Source organism: Balaenoptera physalus (genome assembly GCF_965194825.1).
Source record: "Balaenoptera physalus genome assembly, chromosome: X".
Taxonomy (NCBI): Eukaryota; Metazoa; Chordata; class Mammalia; order Artiodactyla; family Balaenopteridae; genus Balaenoptera; species Balaenoptera physalus.
Genome location: NC_138903.1, coordinates 7,792,774 through 7,816,556, shown reverse-complemented (window position 1 = coordinate 7,816,556; position 23,783 = coordinate 7,792,774). Strand labels below are relative to the sequence as shown.

General features: G+C 41.5%; 1 long non-coding RNA gene across 1 annotated transcript; it reads right to left on the bottom strand.

Moving 5' to 3' along the window:
* Positions 1-57: 57 nt before the first annotated feature.
* Positions 58-22,596, bottom strand: LOC309653001. Its single transcript, XR_014258966.1, has 2 exons — positions 22,435-22,596; positions 58-156 (listed from the first exon to the last, which is right to left on the bottom strand). It is a non-coding gene; the product is annotated as an uncharacterized lncRNA (long non-coding RNA).
* Positions 22,597-23,783: the final 1,187 nt, after the last annotated feature.

Sequence of the window (23,783 nt, the reverse complement as noted above, 5' to 3'; positions counted from 1 at the left end):
AACACCAGGAGCTGTGAGAAAGGCCTGGAACAGATCCTTCCCTAAAGCCTTTATGTATTTTTTTTAAAAATAAATTTATTTATTTATTTATTTTTGGCTGTGTTGGGTCTTTGTTGCTGCGCGCGGGCTTTCTCTAGTTGCGGCGAACGGGGGCTACTCTTTGTTGTGGTGCACGGGCTTCTCATTGCGGTGGCTTCTCTTGTTGCGGAGCACGGGCTCTAGGCGCACGTTCTTCAGTAGTTGTGGCACGTGGGCTCAGTAGTTGTGGCTCGCGGGCTCTAGAGCGCAGGCTCAGTAGTTGTGGCGCACGGGCTTAGTTGCTCCGCGGTATGTGGGATCTTCCGCACTAGGGCTCGAACCTGTGTCCCCTGCATTGGCAGGCGGATTCCTAACCACTGTACCACCAGAGAAGTCCCATTCTCTAAAGCCTTTAAAGGGAGCATGGCCCTGCTGACACCTTGATTTCAGAATTGTAGCCTCCAGAACCGTGAGAGAATAAATTTCTATTGTTTTAAGCCACCCAGTCTGTGGTACTTTGCTTACCGCGGCCCTGGGAAACTAATACTCCTGGAAACTTGTCCCTAGGCTCTTGCTTTTGCTTCAGGGAAGACTGAAATCTATAGAAGTGTCCTGATCAGTGCCAAGAAATCCCAGAAAACAGAAGCCTTCCATGACCACCTCCAGAAATCCCACCAAACCCAGGAGCCCCAGGTATGACACGCTTGACTCCGTAAACAGTAATAGCTGACATCCAACGTAGACCAGAAGTATCCAGTTTTACCATGTGCTGCACAAAGTTCCGATTTACCTTGGACCACTGGGTATCCAACCTGTAGATGAGGGTAATGTCTCTTTATGGAAACATTTCAGCTAATCCCAAAGAAGCAGTGATGGAATCAGAATTAGAGTGAAGACCCCTCCCCCGTGGGTTGACTGGATCCTGGCGCTGAGCTTCAACGGTTGCTAAGATGAGAAAAAGATAGACGATCAGACTTGATGTGCTTCCTCAGAAAAACACACCACCTGTGACGTAGTCTTATCAAAAAGTCAAACCTGTATCGAGGGATCAAAGCCTGTAGATCTGGCTACCTGCTTCCAGGAAATACAGACATCAGAGGAATAGTTAACATCTCGGGAATGCTATCAGCAAAATCCCAGCTGATACCCAACAAATGACCTTGTTTCTTTCAGAAATAAACTCTGAGGGGGGGAAAAAGGAGAGATGGAAAGGGAGCCTGTAGATGAAAAAAAAGACTAAAGAGACATAGGAACTAGCAGCACGGTGTGGGCTGTATTTGAATCCTGATTCATACAACTGGAAAAACACATCTGTGATATTTATGAGACAACTGGAAATGTAAACACTCCCTGGTAGTTGATGATATTAAGGGATTCTTTCTTAAAATTTAGGTTGGATAATGGTATTCCAGTTATTTTTTTAAAATAGGGCATATATTTTAGAAACACATTTGGAAATAATTATGGGAAATGTGATCTATATGTAAGATTTGTTTAAAAATAACATGGGTGATGGAGAGTGGGAATGAGTAGATTTGAGACAAGGTCATTATAAATTGATAATTGTTGAAGCTGGTGATGGGTCATGGGGGTCATTATAAAACCTCTACAATTCATATATGCTTAAAAATGTCCATAATAAAAAATTTTGAAAATTCCATTGGAACGCCATAAAAACAGCTGAGTGGATAGAATCTGAATTTTGGGTGTTACGTATATTGGTTTTCTATAGCTGCTGTAACAAATTACCACAGACATGGTGACTTGAAAGTACAGAAATTCATTAGAAGTCCAAAATGAGTCTCATTATGATAAAATTAATGTGTTGGCAGGGCTGCATTCCTTCTGGAGGATCTAGTGGAGATTCTGCATCCTTACCTTTCCCAGTATCTAGAGGCTGCCTGAATTCCTTGGCTCATGGCCCCTTCCAGCAATCATGTCCCTCCTCTGCCTCAGCTTACATCTTACCTCTCCTTCCCTGACTCTGACCCCCTGCTTCCCTCATATGAGGACCCTTTTGATTACATTGGGCTCACCTGGATAATACAGAACAATCTTCCCATCTCAAGATCCTTAATTTAATCACATCTGCAAAGTTCCATTTGCCATGTAAAGTAACATATGTCACGTAAGGAAACACAGCTTTTGGGGATTAGGACATGTCTGGACATCTTTTGGCGGGGGGGATTATTCTGCCTACCAGGTATCTCAGATCGACATTTACCAACATTTTTTTTGTTCAAAACAGAGACATCCTGTTATGATTTCTGCATACTTCAACAGGGGTGATTTTGCCTCCCGGAGACATTTGGCAGTATCTGGAGACATTTAAAAAATGTTTTACTTTATGGGAGTACAGTTGATTTACAATGTTGTGTTAATTTCTGTTGTACAGCAAAGTGATTAGAATATATATATATATATATATATATATATATATATATATATATATATATATATATATATATACATTCTTTTTCAGGCAATATCTGGAGATATTTTTGATTGCCAAGACTGGGGTTAAGGTCGGGGAGGGTGGGAGGGGGAGGAGGCGGTGCTACTGGAATCTATCTAGTGGGTAGAGACCATGTATTGTAGGCTGCTAAACCTCATACAAAGCAGAGGACAAGAGATGTACCAAGCCCCACGTGTTACTAGTACCGAGGCTGAGCAGCCCTGGGCAAGGAGCGACAGAAGGAAAAGAGCATGTTATATTCTCCACAACGTATCTGCGAAGAGCAAGAAATTAAGTGTTTCTTGAATGAATAAACAATTAGCTTGCTAGTAAGATACATTACACCTTCTCATCAATAAGACGACCTCAAATTCGGTGACCACAGCTGAGTCACCGAATTATATCCCAAAGTGAATATAATTCGGAATATCAAAAAAAGTATGTGTTCCTGCTGAAATCACAAGAAGACAGACACCAAAGACCTGATGTGCCTCTAGGGAAGAAAACACCACCAACCTCTGAGACAATTTTGCCCTAAAATCCAAACCCGATCTGATCAAAGCCTCTGGAAAGATTCCATGGATTCCAAAGATCTTATTTGCAGATAAAAGGGTATTTACATATCTTAGGATTCCTCTAGTGCAAAGGTCTTTAGAGCTAGAGAGAAAAGTACATATTTTGAGAACCACAGACCTGCAAAATCCAATCAAGGATAAAGCTGCCAGTCCTACGAATGTCCATGGGGTACATGGAGGACTCAGTAATGTGTACAGCTTAAAATTAAGGGTCAGGGTCTTGAGAGCACCTCCCGTGAAGTATAGCATCCTGGGCATAACAATCATTTATAGGCTTCCAGTGTCCCATTAGGGTCACTGACAAGAATCTAGCTAGGGGCCAGCCCAAATCGTGGGAATGTATGCAGGCTCAGTCATGGGATGGTAATCACTATCTGTAATGGAATGAATCTCTCAGCTCCAGGAGGATTTGGGAAAAGTACAGAAACTTTTAAGAGAATCAAAATATAGGATTCGTATTTGGGGTAAAGAAGGAATCTCTGCGTATTTGGTATTTCATGCATTTGTAAAGTTTCAAAGAATTTCTGAGTTTTGGAAACCACTGTAAAATATAGAATTGGGTAATTCATCTAAACGTGATTTTAGTTGAAAACTAATTTTATATAGTATTGGAATATTTTAAAAGAACTTAAATTTTACTATATTTGTAAGTTTAATTTATTAGAGTTTAAGGATATTTGCATACCTGGGAATGTATTTGTTAAGTGAGACAATTGAAGTGATTAAAAAGGGAACTGGGTGTAATGTGTTAAGGGTTTTAAATGTACTTTAAAATTCATGAAGGTGTTTAATTATCTGAGTTTGCAAGTGGGATCAAATATTTTCCAAAGTCCTCTTAAAATTGGTTGCTATTATTTGCTAGACTTAAAAATGAATTTTAAAAAAGAAAAATCAATTTTCTAGGCTGAACTTAAAAGGTTAAGGAAACGCTACAATGAGATATCACCTCACACCTGTCAGAATGGTTATCACCAAAAAGAACACAAATAACAAATGCTGGGGAGGGTGTGCAGAAAAGGGAACCCTCTCACACTGTTGGTAGGAATGTAACTCGGTGCAGCCACTGTGGAAAACAGTATGGAGGTTTCTCAAAAAACTAAAAATAAAACTACCACATGACCCCTCAATTCCACTGCTAGGCATATATCCCCAAAAAACCATAAACACTAATTCTAAAAGATACATGTCCCCCAGTGCTATAGCAGCATTATTTACAATTGTCAAGATATGGAAGGGACTTCCCTGGTGGTTCAGTGGTAAAGAATTCACCTTCCGATGCAGGGGAAGTGGGTTCGATCCCTGGTCAGGGAACTAGGATACCACATGCCACGGGGCAACTAAGCCCACGTGCCACAACTACAGCGCCTCAACTAGAGTAGAGAAAACCCCCATGCCACAACTAGAGAGAAGCCCGCACGGCACAATGAAAGATCCCACATGCCGCAACTAAGATCCAGCGCAACCAAAAAAAAAAAAAAAAAAGATATGGAAGCAACCTAAGTGTCCATCAACAGATGAATGAATAAAGAAGATGAGGTGTATATATACAATGGAATACTACTCAGTCATAAAAAGGAACAAAATAATGCCATTTGCAGCAACATGGATGGACTGGGAAGTTATTATGCTAAGTGAAAAAAGTCAGAGAAAGACAAATACTGTGTGATATCGCTTATATGTGGAATCTAAAAAATACAACAAACTAGTGACTATAACAAAAAAGAAGCAGACTCACAGATACAGAGAACAAACTACTAGTTGCCAAGGGGGGTGGGAAGGTGGGAAGGGCAATATAGGGGTAGGGGATTAAGAGGTAGAAACTATTATGTATACAATAAGCTACAAGGGGGAGTTCCCTGGTGGCCTAGTGGTTAGGATGCCGGGCTTTCACTGCCGTGGCCCAAGTTCAATCCCTGGTTGGGGAACTGAGATCCCACAAGCTGTGGGACGTCGCCAAGAAAAATAAATAAGCTACAAGGATATATTGCACAGTGTGGGGAATATAGCCAATATTTTATAATAAGTATAAATGGAGTATAACCTTTAAAAACTGTGACTCTTCTTCCCCCCTTATTCGTGCCAGGAGTGGTGATGCCAGTTTAGGCTAATCCTGTTATTAGAAGAACAAGAAACTTTAGGCTGCAGAGCTAAGAAAAAAACAAAGCAAAAAAAAACCCTGGCCTATTTTGAATGACAGGAAAAACAAAAAGCCAAGCGAGAAGAAAAAATGAGTTGCAAAGCAGGGACTACTGGCGGTGCCCGAGCCCACCTGGAGGGGAAAAGAAGGGACGTAGCCCCCTCACGCATAGGAGACGTGCCCATGGAGTCAAGGCCAAGCCCAGTCCCTCTCCTTGCCAGGAGGGAACCTGAGCTGATAACCCACGGAGGGGACACTGGACAGGCCTTGGGCTCAGCGCTCAGTACTTTAGAAGCACTGCCTCACTTAATCCTCACAAATCCCCATGAGGTGGTGCTTTCGTGATGTCCATCTTACAGAGGAGAGTGGAGAGAAGGATCCACCACAGGCCAAAGCCCGCACGCTCAGTGTGTGTGGCCCTGACCTGATCCACCTGGGCCCTCCTCCTCCTAATAAGCACACACTGTCCGGCAAGGTTTAGGATTTGGCTAAAAGGGCACTGCATGTAAATAAGCGGAAAGGCTTGTTTTTAACCTCCAGAGGTCTCTGATAACACCCTGGAGATATCTCAGGATTAGGAGGCCCCTGAGTGAGCTATCCACTAGGTCATCTCCCAGCCCACCCTGCCTGCAGGTCTCGGGAGGTTCCAGGGTGCACTCAGTAGCTAAGGGGGGCCTCCATCTCCAGATGGAAACTTCTCTGCCTCGAATCCTGGGCTGGAAAGCTGACAGCTCTTGGCTACACAACGAGCAGGTACCTCCCTATTCCCTTCTGTCTTCCCTAGCCCGGGCTTTCTACCCCAGCTCTAAACCAAAACTACTCAGAACTGCTCACTTGCGTAGGTCTTGATTTTTACTACCAAAGGCATAGCAAAAGGGTGGCTTTGCCCTGATAAAGGAAGCGATGGATTAGCTCATACCATGGGGCAATTATGGTCAATCTGTTTACTTTTGCTGCAGTCACTCAGATTAAGAAATGCCACTGAGGTGTATACATATGTCAACATTTATCAAATAATATATTTAAAGTATCCACAAGTTTATTGTATGCCAATTATATCTCAATAAAGTTGTTAAATCGAAAAAAAAAAAAAAAAAAAAAACTGTGACTCACTACATTGCACACCTGTAACATATAATATTGTACAGCAACTACACTTTTAATAAAAATGTTAGAAAAAAAGTTAAGGGAAAAGTAGGCATTTGAACTTGTAACTTAAATAAGTTGACTCTCAGATTTGTAAACTGAGTAGATCTTTTTTTGTGCACACACAAACACACACACACACACACACACACACACACACCATTTTTGAGGGCTATAATCACTTCTGAAGGGCTGTACAATGTCCAAATTACTGTGCTTACATTAAAAAAAAATCACAAGTCCATCTTTGCAACCCTGTGCCAATAATATGAGCAAATACCAATATTGTTTACCAAATAAATTCCACCCAAACTCAGAAACCTTGCTCAGCCCTCCAGAGCCTGCATAGAGCTGATAAGGTCTGATATGATTCAAAATGCATTCCTCCTAAGATGCTTGTTTCCGTTTTTTTTTTACATATTCTGAATCTAATTTTCTGCCTTTGTCATGTTCTCATCCATTTATGGATTTGCATGCGTGTGTGTGATTGGTTGTCATCTGAATAAATTATTTCATTCCTAACCAACTAATTTATGTTCCTTATAAAGGGCCAGCTTAACTCTATGCCAGTTTAACTAGGGAGTGTTGATGGAGGGTCCAAATAACCCTGTTTGCAGCAGGTATGTGCTTTGGATGGTACTGAGCTCTGATTGGTTGAATTCTCCTGTGGTCTAATCGTGCCCCACCACAGTGAGAGTCACACTCTGTGGTCCACCATCTGGCCTCATTCGGACCTCTGCACGTTCACGTTTAGGAAGCATTGGTCTACACAAGAATTCAGGTAACAGTAATCACTGTTGCAGTGATATTGTGCTGTTTGAGTTTCATGCTCAGCAGACGACATAGTTCCATTTATTTCTTTTAAATGAAAAGATGACAAGTTGCAATTCAGTTAACTCTGGAAATTGTCTCTACAAATTATTAAATTACGTGTGTATATTGAGTTCTCACAAATGGCACTTGGGTGACTGGAACATGAACATGTCACATTAATAGTTGGACAGAAGTCTCCCATGATATGGAAAGGGGTGGGGGGGTATCTGCTATAATCCGTTGAGGCCCTAGCACCCCGGAAGCTCCAGGAAGTGTGGTGAGCTCCAGCCAACTCAGCTACTATCACCCTAGATAAAGTTCTGGGTAGATTAATGAAGGTCACAAATGCATTTCTGTTCCTCACATCAAGAAGGGAGTCCATTTCCCCTCTTCTTTTTAAAAAAAATTTTAGCTTATTTATCTTGCTTTTTATTACGACATCGTCGCATACATGCAATATTTCCCCTCTTCCAGAATGAGCACACCCATGGCTTTCTTTGACTGATATAATATGGTAGAAGTGAAGTTCTGGGACTTCCATCCCCAGGCTTAAGAGAACAGGTGCTTCCACTTTCTTGCTTTTAGGAGTCAGCCGCCATGTAAGAAGTCTGATGACTCTGAGCCCGCCATGCTATCAGGCAGCCCAGGAGAACCATGTGGAAAGGAGCATTGAGGAGCCAGATTCTGGGAGGTAAGGCTTCTTGCACCGTCCATCCCAGACAGCTGCGCAGCCCCGTGCATGACTGCGGCCCATGCCACGTGCAGCCAAAGAATCCCCTCGCTGAGTCCTGCCTGACCCACAGAATCATGAGCAAACAATAAAATATTGTTGTTTAAGCCATTCATCTTGAAGGTGATTTGTCACATAGCAATAAATATTTGTGACAAATGCACGGACCTGTCTAACAGCCGCTTACCTCCTATTCATCACAGAATAGGTCTGCCAACCTAAGAGGAGTTCCTCCCCCTAAAGCAGGGGAAGAAAGGTAATGAGGGAAGCAACGAAAACTGAGCTATAGAAGAAGAGCTAAGAAACAGAAAATGAGAAAATACCGAAGACATGTTGGCCTGCTCTGATGTAACTCTATGTTCCCAGATGTGGCCAAGCAGTGCCCACCCCCATCACTCTTTTTTTCTTTCTAAAATTTGTGTTGAAGCATAACTTATTGACTGGTAAGTGCACAGATCGTAAGTGTAAACCTCCATGAATTTTTACAAACCAAACTCATGCATCTAACTGGCAGCCAGATCATCACTTGAGATGCCCCCTCCTGGCCTTTTCCAGTTACTACACTGACCCTCTTCGGGTTACCACTCTCCCGACTTCTCCCGTTTCTCAACGTTCTATCAGGAACATGCATACTACATGTAATCTTTTGTTTCTGGCTTCTTGTTCTCACACGGGTCAGCAAACCTTTTCTGTGCATATTTTAGGCACTGCAAGCCATAGATCTCTGTCACAACTACTCTCTGCCATTGCAACTTGAAAGCAACCACAGATAACATGTAAATGAATGGATCTAGTTGTGTACCAATAAAATACTGTCTTTATTGATACTGAAATTTGAATTTCATAGAATTTTCATATGTCACACTATTTTATTCTTCTATGGATTCTTTTCTAACCTGTTAAAAATGTAAAAAATACTGTTTTTACGCTATATGTTTAGTCTAAGTAGACGGTTTTTTTTTTTTTTAAGTTCCCAAATGTTGATGAGGGTGCAGGAAAACAGGAATTCTCAGGGAATGTAAAGTGGTGCATTCTTGGAGGTTGCCAGTGGGGCATTATATATCAAATACTTTAAAAACGTTCATACTCTTTGACCATTTCTAGGCATTTATCCAAAGAAAATAACCAGAGATGTGCATGAAGATTAATGGGCAAAGATATTCCTCATAGCGTTATTTATAATACTGAAAAATTGGAAGCAGACTCCAACTTTCAGTTCTGGCAATTGGGCGGATTGACGTAATGCATCCCATGCTCCTCATATTTCTACAAATACACAGACTGCTGTATAAAATATGATACAAATATTAAATACACCGACTAGCTAGAGAGAAGCATCACTTTCCTGGGTCAGAATGGAAATGTATGCCAATATAGACCCTCACCATTAGGAGCTGGGGTTTTAATACCAGCACAGAAATAAAAGACATGACATTGACCCACCAAGACAGGAAGCTGGAATTGAGACCCCTGCATAAAGCTGGAACAAGAACTTCCTGTCTCCTTCATGAAAGGGAGGACTAGGGAAATGTCTCATCCTCCCAAAAGTGGTAGTGAGGAAGTTTGTCTCTTGTGGGCACTCCAAGGGAGAGGGTGGGACGTTTTAAAAATATTAAGTCTTCCAATCCATGAATGTGGGATGTGTTTTCATTTACCTATGTCTTCTTTAATTCCTTTCAGCTGTGTCTTGTAGTTTTTATTGCACGTGTTTCTCACCTCTTTAATCAATTCCTAAGTATTTTATTCTTTCTGATGCTTTTGCAGATGGAATTGTTTTTGTAAATTTCCCTTTCAGGTCATTGATTACTAGTGTAGAGAAATACAACTGATTTTTGTGTCTTGACTATGTATCCTGCTACTTCGCTCAATTAATTTATTAGTTCTAACAGGTTTTTTGGGTGGAATCTTTAGGGTTTTCTACATACAGGCATACCTCATTTTATTGCACTTTGCCTTATTTTGGTTTTTACAATAATGCGGTATTCGAAGGTTTGTGGCCACCTTGCATCAAGCATGTCTATCGGTGCCATTTTTCCAAAAGCATTTGCTCACTTCATGTCTCTGTGTCACATTTTGGTAATTCTTGCAATATTTCTGTTAATATTTCTCGTAATATTTTCTATTGTTATAATATTTTCATGGTGATCTGTGATCAGTGATCTTTGATGTTACTACTGTAACTTGCTGAAGACTCAGGTGATAGCATTTTTTTAGCAATAAAGTATTTTTTACTTCAGGTATGTAACACTGCTTTTCAGACATAGTGCTGGTGCACACTTCATAGACTACAGTATAGTGCAAACATAACTTTTAAAAAAAATTTTTTTATTTTTGGCTGTGCTGCATGGCACGTGGGATCCTAGTTCCCTGACCAGGGACTGAACCGGGCCCCCTGCAGTGGAAGCGCAGAGTCTTAACCACTGGACCTCCAGGGAAGTCCCCAAACATAACTTTCATATGCACTGGGAAACCAAAAAATTCATGTGACTGGCTTTATTGCAATATTCACTTTTTTGTGGTGGTTTGGAACCAAACCTGCAATATCTCCAATGTATGCCCATATAAGGTCATATCATCTGCAAGTAGAGATCATCTTCTTTTCTAATTTGGAAGGAGGTTTTCTTGCCTAATTTCTCTGGCTAGAACTTCCAGTACTTTGTTGAACAGAAGTGGTGAAAGTAGGCAGCCATGCCTTGTTCCTGATCTGAGAGGAAAAGCGTTCGGTTTTTCACCATTGAGTATGACATTTGCTGTGGAATTTTCATTTATGGCTTTTATTATGTTGAGGCAGAATTTTTCTATTCCTAGTTCGAGTGTTCTTATCATTAAAGGGTATTGAAGTTGGTGAATGCTTTTTCTGCATCAACTGAGGTCATTATGTGCTTTTCCCCTTTATTTTCTTACTGTGGTGTATCACATTGACTGATTTTTATATGTTGAACCATTCTTTCATCCCAGTTATAAATCCCAGTGGTCATGGTGTATAATCCTTTTAATATGCTGCTGAATTCAATTTGCTAGTATTTTGATGAGAATTTTTGCATCAGTGTTCATAAGGGATATTGGTCTGCAGTTTTCCTGTCGTGTCTTTTTTCTGGCTTTGCTATAAGGATAATCGTGGCCTCATAGAATGAGTAGGAAGTGTTTCCCTCCTTCAGTTTTTTTTGGAAAAGTTTAAGAAGGACAGTATCAGTTCTTTAAATATTTGGTAGAATTCACTTGTGAAGCCATCAGGTCCAGGGCTTTTTTGTTGGTGGTGGTGGGAGATTTTTGATTATTGATCCAATCTCTTTACTGTTTATAGGTCTATTCAGATTTTTTGTTTCTTCATGATTGAGTCTTGGTAGGTTTTGTGTTTCTCAGAATATGTCCATTTCATCTAAGTTATCCATTTTGTTGGTGAACAATTGTTTGTAGTACTCTCTTACAATCATTTTTATTTCTGTAGAATCAGTAGTAATGTTCCCACTTTCACTTCATTTCTGATTTTCATAATTTGAATCTTCTCTCTTTTTTTCTTAGTTCATCTAACCAAAGGTTTGTCAATTTTGTTGATCTTTTCAAAGAACCAACATTTGGTTTTATTGATCTTCTCTGTTGTTTTTCTATTCTCTATTTTGTTTATCTCTGCTCTAATCTTTATTCCCTACCTTCTGCTAGCTTTGGATTTAGTTTGTTCTTTCTTGCTAGTTCCTTAAGTTGTAAAGGTAGGTTGTTGATTTGAGATTTTTCTTGTTGTTTAGTGTAAGCATTTATAGCTATAAATTTCTCCCTTTTTCTGTGTCCCATAAGTTTTGATATGTTGTGTTTTCATTTTCACTTGTCTCCAAGTATTTTCTAATTTCCCTTGTGACTTCTTCTTTGATCCGTGGCTTGTTTAAAAGTGTTGTTTAATTTTCACAATTTTGTGAAATTTCCAGTTTTCCTTCTCTTTTTGATTTCTAACTTCATCTCATTGTGGTCAGAGAAGATACTTTGTGTGACATCTGTCTTTTTAAGTCTACTGAGACTTAATCTGTGGACTAACATATGGTCTATCCTGTAAAATATTCCATGTGCATTTGAGAATGTGTATGCCATTGTTGTTGGGTGGAGTGTTCTGTTAGATCTAGTTGGTTTACTGTGTTCTTTAAGTCCTCTATTTCCTTGCTATCTTCTGTCTGGTTGTTCTATTATTGTGAGTGGGGTATTGAAGCCTATGACTATTATTGTAGAAAAGTCTGTTTCTCTGTTCGGTTCTGTCCATTTTTACTTCATATATTTTGATGCCTGTCATTAGGTGCATAAATGTTTATAATTGGTATATCTTCTTGCTCTGTTGAAACTTCTATTAATATATAATGTCCTTCTTTATCTCATGTTAAATTTTTTGATTTAAAGTCTATTTGTCTGATATTAGTAGAACCACCGCTGGTCTCTTTTGTTTGTTATTTGCAGGGAATATCTTTTTACATCCTTTCACTTTCAATCTATTTGTGTCTTTGGATCTAAAGTGAGAATCTTATAGACAGCATATAGTTGGATAAAGTGTTTTTATCCATTCTGCTCTCACGAGCTCTGTGCAAGCTGCTCGAGGAACACTGCTCAGCTGCCTGCCTTAGGGCTAGGGGTTGAGAACTCTTAGCTGCTTCTGCACTAAGAGCTGAAATTGACTGAAATTAACCACAATTTACCCTCCAGGCCTTCCACTGCACGTTGCAAGCCTTCCATATACTAGAGTTCCAAATAGCTACATTAGACAGATTCTGCCAATGCATCTGTTGTTTAGGTGGGAAGACAGATTCCTGGTGCTTCCTACTCTGCCATAGTCCCAGAAGCCCCCAATGGTTATATCTTATGGAATTACAAAACCAGGAAATTAACATTGGTACAAAGTGTGTATAGTTCTATGCCATCACATGAACAGATCTGTGTGATCACAATGAAGATACAGAGCTATTCCATTACTACAAAGATCTCTCCATTGCTACCCCTTTATAATCATACTCCCCTCCACCACACCATCCTTAACCCCTGGCAACCACTCACCTTTTCTCCACCGCAATAATTTTGTCATTTCAAGAATATTATATAAATGGGATTACATTACATGTAACTGTTTGGATTTTTTTTTTCATGCAGCATAATGCCCTTGGGATCCATCCAAGTTATTTCATGGATTGATAGTTCATTTTTGCTGTTGTTTTTACAGCTAAGTTATATTCCATGGTATAAATATACTACAGTTTATTCATATGTCATAGAACATCTTTGGCTTTTTTTAGTTTTTAGCTATCACACATAAAGCTGCTTTGAAGAATTGTGTACAGGTTTTCATTTCTCTGGGATTAGTGCCCATGAAACAGTGGGTAACCATTAGTTAACTCCATTTCACCTGTAACCTGCCTTCAGTAATCAAGGTCGTTTTGATTGTTTAATTGAGGGCTTGCCTGTCCTCCAGGCAGCGGGGAGCGTAAACAATAAGATGTTTGCCCGAGTTGTTGGCCAGGAGCTTGGAATCAGCTGTGTCTCGTTAGAGCTGAGCTGGTTAAGACTGGATAGGACCACCGACCCTCCAACTGGGCATGCGCGAGTGACGTTTTGACCCTGCAGAGCCCTGTAGCTCACTGACGCCTGCACCGAACAATTCGCGCACCTTTTTCTAATCACCTTTCCCCGTGCTCCCTGCGCTCTCCACGCCTCACACCCCCCTGCTTTTTTATGAGTTATCCCCTTGCCTTCAGAGCGGGGGATGTGAAGCTAGTTTTCCCGTCTCCTCGCTTGGCTACCTTACGAGTAAAACCTGTCTTCGCTGCACACCTCGGCGGCTCAGCGTTTTGGCTTTTGCTGCGCTTCGGACAAGCAAGCCTGGTTCGCGAACACCCTGGAGTGGGGCTGCTGGGGCGAATGGTGAGTGTATATTTAGCTTTTTAAGAAACTGCCACAGTATGTTCTGCAGTGGTTGTGCCGTTCTGTGTTGCTACTACAGATGTCTAGTCGGGTTTCTCTGCGTCCTCATCAGCATTTGGTGTTGTCACTATGTTTTTTTTTAAATTTTAGCCTTTCTGGTAGGTGTGTGATGACATCTCATTGTGGTTTCAATTTGTAGTTCCCAAACGGCTAATGATGTTGAAGATCTTTTCCTGTGTTTGGCATCTGTATACCCCCTTCAGTGAAATGTCTCTTCATACCTTTTCCGATTTTCCAGTTGGATTGTTTGGTTTTTTCTGTGGAGGTTTGAGAGTTGGCTTTCGTTTGGTCCCCCCTGTAGTAGTGAAGGCTTTGGGTTGCCTGCCCAGCTTCCCCTCACTCTCCAATCTACCTAAGGGAATCCAAACGTTGGTCAGGTATCCACCCCTGCGCCGCGCGGCGTGTTTCTTGAAGGGAAAGCCAACTCCTTCTCTTGCCCTAAGAATCAACTCAATATGATTGATGTTGTCAACCTCTGCCTTGTTGGTAATGTTTTCAGGAAAACCAGTGTGACCCAGCGCCAGCTGCTGATACGTGACGGGGGTGTGCGGTGGGGAGTCTGATAGGAAGACTTCTGGGAGAAATTGCCCCTCTTTTTCACCGAGAGTCATAGGACAATATTATTTCTCTCTTCCTCTTGACATTGACAAGTTTGGATGAGGTACTGCTGCCAATGTCTTGCTTCAAACGTGTTGATTAAACTAGTACGAAGGACGGTAGAAAAGAGGAATGGGAAAGTCCAGGCATAATGACATCATGAAGATGATGATTCAGCCAACCTGGAGGATAGCTACATCTGGACTTCCTATTAAAAGAGGTGGAAGTTTCCACTTTCCTTATTGTTTGATCCAAATGAGTCACGGTTTCTGACACTTGCAGCCCCAAATATTCTCATAGAAACGCCGCCCTCTGGCCTGTTGTTATTGTCGAGGACTGTGGTTGCGTGTTTGTTTTCTTTTTAAACCAACCCCACCCCCCACATTGCCCCAATGACTCACTATTATCGTTGCTGTTTCTCTTGAGCTGATGGACGTTCGTAGAAGCCGGCACACAACAAACAGTCAATACACACGTGGAGCACTTATTAATACAAATACGGCCCGGGTAAAAGTACACAAAGCAAGTCTGAACACATAGCAAAAAATCAATATCAAACAGACCATGCTTATGGAGGGAAAGGCAAACCACATTCTAAGAGAAGTTTGCAGAGCACAAAACCATTCACAATGCCAGACGCCTTCCATCCCCCTTGCTTTCCCGGTGGGGGCTTCAGGGGGAGAGGGGAAGGCAGGCGGTGTGGACCGACCCCCCTGGCTTCCGCCCTGTGGAGGGAGCTGGCCACATCCCTCCACCAGGGCTCAGCTCCTAGGCGTACAGCTCGGTTCCTGGGCTCTGCTCATGCCCGTCAAGTCAGAAAGTGCGAAGGCTCTGTGATTTTACCCTCCTGTAAGCTCACAAGTCATCCTGCCCGGCTTTCAGCCCTGGTCAGAGACACAGACTTTATTACAGCAAAAGGCAGCAGCCGCAGCCGTGTCTTGACTTGATACCCAGCTCCCCGGTTCCCACAGGGCGACATAACAAGAGCACGGTCACCTGCCCGTGGTGGGGACGCGGCAGAGCAGAGGAGCCCTGAGTTAGGAGCCGAGCTGTTAGCAGGGCTGCTGCTGGCCTGCCCTCCTCCCCTCCGGAGAGATGACTCTCCCTGGGATGCAAGCCAAACTCCCAGGGCCTGAGCCGGAGGCTCTCCAGCTTTGTTGCCCTGGAAGGCGAGCAAAGTTCTCCCGGTTGAGAAGGAGAAGGCCGAGGCACCCGGATGGCTCCAGGAGTGCCACGTTCTTAGTCTGTCATATCTACTCTCTCCAGCTCTCTGGGCTGGCTGCTGTCCTCCCATCCACACGGAAACGCCCAGAAAGCCAGGAAGAATGGTCGCCCACACTGGCCTTGACACTTAGGCGGGGAGTGGTGAGCCCCACCCACTGTTGGCCAGCTCGGGTGCTGCACTATCCCTCGGTGCTTGTCCCCAACCTGTGCGTGCGTTTGTCAACAGTCCCTGTATTAAGCCCTCCTTATTTAATTTTATTTATTTTTGGCTGCATTGGGTCTTCGTTGCGGTGAGCGGGGGCTACTCTTCGTTGCGATGCAAGGGCTTCTCATTGCAGTAGTTTCTCTTGTTGAGGAACACAGGCTCTAGGCTCGTGGGCTTCAGTAGTTGTAGCTCGCGGGCTCTAGAGCGCAGGCTCAGTAGTTGTGGCGCACGGGCTTAGTTGCTCTGTGGCATGTGGGATCTTCCTGGACCAGGGCTCAAACCCATGTCCCCTGCATTGGCAGGCGGATTCTTAACTACTGTGCCACGAGGGAAGTCCCTAGAATTTGGTTTTGATACTCGATTTTTGCTTTGTTTACCTATCTTCAAGCCTGTACTTTTACAAATATCTAGTAATTTGACCCTTGTTCAGAGAATGCTTCAAGTTCATTCTTTCTTTCTTTTTCTTTCTTTCCTTCCTTCCTTCCTTCCTCCCTCCCTTCCTTTCTTTCTTTGTTTCTTTCATACTTTTATTAAAAAAGGTTGCAATGAACATCATATGTATAATCTTGGTGAAATTATAAATATTTCTACCATATAAATTCCAAACAGGGTCTTGCTCAGTGGCTCCATGCATTTATAAATTTACTAGATATTGTCCAATTGTCCTTCAGAAAGTTGAATCACTTTATGGTTTCACAACAATGCATGAGCACTCATTTTCCAATCGCCCATCCTCAAACTGGAGGATATCCAAGTCTTTCATTGACCTTTCGGCAATTTGCAAGGTAAGAAATTATATTCCATTATTGTTTGGGCTTTCATTTCTTTTATTACTAGTGAGGTTCAACACTTCCCCCTGTTTTTTGGTAATTGGTGTTTCTTTGTACCCTTTGCTTACTTCATCTTTGTCTTCTATTGGGTTTTTCATCTTCTTTTTTTAACTTTTGATTTTGAGCTCTGCATAAATTAGGTAAATCAGCCCTTTGTCCTGTATCTTCCAAATATTTCTCAATTGTTATTTTATAATTCCTTGTTTGTTTAGTATTTATTTTTGCCATGCAGGGATTTTACATCATTACATAGAAAATTTTGTAAGGTTTCCCTTTTTAGCTTCTGGACAAAGATTACTTAAAATAAGAAATTCAAATAACCGACAAAACTCTAGGAAGCTAGAGGGTGTGGTTGGAAGAAGTTGGGAGGGGGTTAGCGCCCATGATGGGCAAAGATGAAGACAGGGTGGGTGGGGCTGCACCTGGGAAGCAAAGCAGAGAAGTCAGCCGTAGGCTTGGTCATCCCTGTGAAGCCAACGAGGACACATCTCTACAGCTGTGATTAGAGCGCTCTGGGGGCCCCATCAGGTGCTCAAAGCCACGGTCACAGGAGGGGAGCACAAGTGGCGAGGTGTTGCTGCCCAGTGGGCCTTTCTCCCTTGGGCAAGAAGGCAGGTGATACTGCTTTTATTATGGAAAACATCGTATGTGGATACTGGAGAAAGAGAACTTGGTTAGTTAGTGCATGGAATATGAAAAAGTGAAGAAAAACCATGTCTAATTCCACCACAGTTAATACTTTAGCCCATTTCCTCCCCATCTTTTTTCAGCTCATTTTGTTTTAACATCTTTATTGGAGTATAATTGCTTTACAGTGGTGTGTTACTTTCTGCTTTATAACAAAGTGAATCAGCTACACATATACATATATCCCCATATGCCCTCCCTCTTGCTTCTCCCTCCCACGCTCCCTATCCCACCCCTCTAGGTGGTCACAAAGCACCGAGCTGACCTCCCTGTGCTATGCGGCTGCTTCCCACTAGCTATCTATTTGACATTGGGTAGTGTATATACGTCAATGCCACTCTCTCACTTCTTCCCAGCTTACCCTTCCCCCTCCCCGTGTCCTCAAGTCCATTCTCTACGTCTGCATCTTTATTCCTGTCCTGCTCCGAGGTTCATGAGAACCGTTTATTTTTTTTTTAGATTCCATATATATGTGTTAGCATATGGTATTTGTTTTTCTCTTTCTGACTTACTTCACTCTGTATGACAGTCTCTAGGTCCATCCACCTCACTACAAATAACTCAATTTCGTTTCTTTTTATGGCTGAGTAATATCCCATTGTATATATGTGCCACATCTTCTTTATCCATTCATCTGTCGATGGCCACTTAGGTTGCTTCAATGCCCTGGCTACTGTAAATACTTCAGCTCATATTTTTAAAGTTGGAATTATACGTCATATGCATTTTGGTTTTCATTATTCTTTTTTTAAAATTTATTTATTTTATTTTATTTATTTTTAGCTGTGTTGGGCCTTTGTTGCTGAGCGCGGGCTTTCTGTAGTTGCGGTGAGCAGGGGCTACTCTTCGCTGTAGTGTGTGGGCTTCTTATTGCAGTGGCTTGTCTTGTTACGGAGCACGGGCTCTAGGCACGCGGGCTTCAGTAGTTGTGGTGCGCTGGCTCAGTAGTTGTGCTGCACCACCAGGGAAGCCCAAGCTCTCCTTAAATTACCCGGTTTGTGCATGCCACGTGCTTCCTCTAGACACCCGGTCTGAATCAGACATAGATACACAATGTGTACAAATCGATAAGAAAAAGGTAAAGAACCCAAGCAGGTAATAAACAAAGGCAATGGATTCACAAAAGACAAAACCTTGTTGCCAGTGACCATGAAGAGATGCTTAACCTCCAAGATGCTTGAAGCCATGCCTCCTACCACAAAGAGGAAGTGAGGAAATGGGACTAATTCACGACCCGCTGAATTGAAAATTGGTAATTCAGGAGTGTGATTCAGCAGTAGCCAGTAGAGCTGAAGGGAATGACCCTTTCGAATCCGCCATTCCTCTTCTGGAATCCCAAACTTAATTCTTCTCTAGGTATAACAGCTAGAGAAGCTATGTGCACCTGCCGCATCAAAAGAGCAGTGATACTCGATGATTAGATACCACCTAAATGCTTATCAATAGGGAATGTGTTACTAAATTCTATTTATAAATAATAGTACCTTAAAGCAGTTAAAATTAACTGGTCTAAATCAAGAGGGGGTAAATCATAATGTTAATAAGCAAATATAAGACATGCCATGGTGATTACATTTATGTGTAGAATTGAAAAGCTCAGGACAATACTATGTTGTTTACAGAACATACTTTTGTAATTAAAGCCTGAGATCAAGGATAGGGAAAATAAGCACCAGCTTCAGATCAGAGGTGACTTTGGGGATGGAAGGAGAGAAGTTAATTGGACATTGGGACCTCCAACCCTACCTGTAAACTTTTCTTTCTTCAAAATATCGGAAGTAAAAATGGCAACAATTAACATCTATCAAATTCGAGTAGTGATTAATTGGGTGGTATAGTTTTGTACGTATATTTTATACATGGGAAATCTTTCATACTTGAAAGACAGTTAAAACACCTAAATGACCCATTTAAATCCTGGAAGCAAGGTACAACGAGTCCACAGGCTGGAACAGCAGGTGGCCTTTGAAAACCACCATGTCAGAGAACGTAGGGAAGCAGGGAGATGCTCAAGAGATATTTCATGTGAAATGTAGATTAGAAAATAATTGTATGGGGGACTTTTTGTCAGCAGACTTTTAAAAAAATATATACCTTCCTCTTTTCATCACACCTAGAAATGTGAAGATAAATGCCAGATGGTCCCTGATTATAGGTGACTTGTCTTTTCTCCTATATATCAGTTTTGACAATGAATATATAGTCATTTATCAGAAAAATAAACAATCTAATGATTAATTTGTATCAGCAGCCCGTCAGAATAAACAAGTGAACAGCAGCATTCAATTTCCGACCAAACAGCTGGAAATTAGTTTTGCTATTTACTGTGCTTATGCTGCCCTCCGATGGAGAAATAGAAGAATGCTTATGACTGTTGAGCAATTTATAAAATCCAGGTGTGTTCTTCACATGTTGATAAAGATACTATATAACTTTATTAAAAATCAATACATGTGCAATATGAAAAACTTAAAGTACCCAGAAAAATACAAAGAAAGAAAGAAATCACCCATAATCTCACTTTATTATTAGCTCAGGATTCTGAGTTCCTGGGCAGGGGAGATAAAAAAGACCAGGGTGTACTAGTTCTTTCAGTATAAAGTCAACTTTTCTGCTATTGGAGTGCTAACCTAGAATTTTTTTTTAAAGTATATTTATTTATTTATTTATGTGGCTGTGTTGGGTCTTCGTTGCCACACGTGGGCTTTCTGTAGTTGCGGCGAGCTGGTGGGGGGGCTACTGTTCATCGCCATGCGCGGGCTTCTCATTGCGGTGGCTTCTCTTGTTGCGGAGCACGGGCTGTAGGCGCACAGGCTTCAGTAGTTGTGGCTCTCGGGCTCAGTAGTTGTGGCACTTCGGCTCAGTAGTTGTGGCTCGTGGGCTCTAGATCGCAGGCTCAGTAGTTGTGGCACACGGGCTTAGTTGCTCTCTGGCATGTGGGATCTTCCTGGACCAGGGCTCGAACCCATGTCCCCTGCATTGGCAGGCAGATTCTTAACTACTGTGCCACGAGGGAAGTCCCTAGAATTTGGTTTTGATACTCGATTTTTGCTTTGTTTACCTATCTTCAAGCCTCTAGTTTTACAAATACCTAGTAATTTGACCCTTGTTCAGAGAATGTTTCAAGTTCATTCTTTCTTTCTTTTTCTTTCTTTCCTTCCTTCCTTCCTTCCTTCCTCCCTCCCTCCCTCTCTCTCTCTCTCTCTCTCTTTCTTTCTGTCTTTCTTTCTTTCATAGTTTTATTAAAAAAGGTTGCAATGAACATCATATATATAATCTTGGTGAAATTATAAATATTTCTACAATATAAATTCCAAACAGGGTCTTGCTCAGTGGCTCCATGCATTTATAAATTTACTAGATATTGTCCAATTGTCCTTCAGAAAGCTGCATCACTTTATGGTTTCACAACAATGCATGAGCACTCATTTTCCGATCGCCCATCCTCAAACTGGAGGATATCCAAGTCTTTCATTGACCTTTCGGCAGTTTGCAAGGTAAGAAATTATAATCCATTATTGTTTGGGCTTTCATTTCTTTTATTACTAGTGAGGTTCAACACTTCCCCCTGTTTTTTGTTAATTGGTGTTTCTTTGTACCCTTTGCTTACTTCATCTTTGTCTTCTATTGGGTTTTTCATCTTCTTAACTTTTGATTTTGAGCTCTGCATAAATTAGGTAAGTCAGCCCTTTGTCCTGTATCTTCCAAATATTTCTCAATTGTTATTTTATAATTCCTTGTTTCTTTAGTATTTATTTTTGCCATGCAGGGATTTTACATCATTACATAGAAAATTTTGTAAGGTTTCCCTTTTTAGCTTCTGGACAAAGATCACTTAAAATAAGAAATTCAAATAACCGACAAAACTCTAGGAAGCTAGAGGGTGTGGTTGGAAGAAGTTGGGAGGGGGTTAGCGCCCGTGATGGGCAAAGATGAAGACAGGGTGGGTGGGGCTGCACCTGGGAAGCAAAGCAGAGAAGTCAGCCGTAGGCTTGGTCATCCCTGTGAAGCCAACGAGGACACATCTCTACAGCTGTGATTAGAGCGCTCTGGGGGCCCCATCCGGAGCTCAAAGCCACGGTCACAGGAGGGGAGCACAAGTGGCGAGGTGTTGCTGCCCAGTGGGCCTTTCTGCCTTGGGCAAGAGGGCAGGTGATACTGCTTTTATTATGGAAAACATAGTATGTGGACATTGGAAAAAGAGAACTTGGTTAGTTAGTGCATGGAATATGAAAAAGTGAATAAAAACCATGTTTAATTCCACCACAGTTAATATTTTAGCCCATTTCCTCCCCATCTTTTTTCAGCTCATTTTGTTTTAACATCCTTATTGGAGTATAATTGCTTTACAGTGGTGTGTTACTCTCTGCTTTATAACAAAGTGAATCAGCTATACATATATATATATCCCCATATCCCCTCCCTCTTGCGTCTCCCTCCCACCCTCCCTATCCCACCCCTCTAGGTGGTCACAAAGCACGAGCTGACCTCCCTGTGCTATGCGGCTGCTTCCCACTTGCCATCTATTTGACATTGGGTAGTGTATATATGTCAATGCCACTCTCTCCCTTCGTCCCAGCTTACCCTTCCCCCTCCCCGTGTCCTCAAGTCCACTCTCTACGTCTGTGTCTTTATTCCTGTCCTGCTCCGAGGTTCATGAGAACCGTTTTTTTTTTTTTTTTAGATTCCATATATATGTGTTAGCATATGGTATTTGTTTTTCTCTTTCTGACTTACTTCACTCTGTATGACAGTCTCTAGGTCCATCCACCTCACTACAAATAACTCAATTTCGTTTCCTTTTATGGCTGAGTAATATTCCATTGTATATATGTACCACATCTTCTTTATCCATTCATCTGTCGATGGACACTTAGGTTGCTTCAATGCCCTGGCTATTGTAAATACTTCAGCTCATATTTTTAAAGTTGGAATTATACTTCATATGCATTTTGGTTTTCATGATTCTTTTTTAAAAATTTATTTATTTTATTTTATTTATTTTTGGCTGTGTTGGGCCTTTGTTGCTGAGCGCAGGCTTTCTGTAGTTGCGGTGAGCAGGGGCTACTCTTCGCTGTAGTGTGTGGGCTTCTTATTGCAGTGGCTTCTCTTGTTACAGAGCACGGGCTGTAGGCACGCGGGCTTCAGTAGTTGTGGTGCGCTGGCTCAGTAGTTGTGCTGCACGGGCTTTGTTGTTCCACGGCATGTGGGATTTTCCCGGACCAGGGCTCGAACCGTGTCCTCTGCGTTGGCAGGCGGATTCTAAACAAGTGCGCCACCAGGAAAGCCCCAATCCATCTTATTTCTTGATGCATTTTGTGGTAAATTGCAGACATCGGTACATGTCTCCTTAAGTATTTCAGCAAGCATGGCATTAACTAGTGAGCCGTATTTGTTTACAGTGCTTTTCTTTGAATGTAAACTTTACACAGAGTAAAATACAGCAATATTTTTTTTTCTCTCGGTAATTTCATTTTTTTTTATTGAAGTACAGTTGATTTAAAATGTGTTAATTTCTGCTGTAAAACAAAGTGATTCAGTTATACATATATATACATTCTTTTTTTATATTCTTTTCCGTTATGGTTTATCCTAGGATACTGGATATAGTTCCCTGTGCTATACAGTAGGGCCTTGTTTATCCATTCCATGTTTAATAGTTTATATCTGTTAACCGCAACCTCCCATTCCATCCCTCCCCCAACCTCCTCCCCCTTGGCCACCACAAGTCTGTTCTCTATGTCCATGAGTCTGTTTCTTTTTCAAAGGTATGTTCATTTGTGTTATATTTTAGATTCCACATATAAGTGATATCATATGGTATTTGTCTTTCTCTTTCTGACTTACTTCATTTAGTATGATAATCTCTAGTTGCATCCATGTTGCTGCAAATGGTATTATTTTGTTCTTTTTTATGGCTGAGTACTAGTCCATTGTATACATGTACCACATCTTCTTTATCCATTCATCTGTCAGTGGACACTTAGGTTGTTTCCCTGTCTTGGCTATTGTGAATAGTGCTGCTATGAACATAGGGGTGCATGTATCTCTTTGGATTAGAGTTTTGTCTGGGTATATGCCCAGGAGTGGGATTGCTGGATCATATGGCAATTCAATTTTGAATTTTTTAAGGAACCTCCATACTGTTCCCCAAAGTGGCTGTACCAATTTACATTCCCACCAACAGTGTAAGAGGGTTCCCTTTTCTCCACATCCTCTCCGGCATTTGTTATTTGTAGAGTTTTTCATGATGGCCATTCTGACCAGTGTGAGATGGTACCTTATTGTAGTTTTGATTTTCATTTCTCTAATAATTAGTGATTTTGAGCATCTTTTCATGTGTCTATTAGCTATTTGTATTTCTTCTTTGAAGAAATGTCTTTTTAGGTCTTCTGCCCCTGTTTTGATTGGTTCATT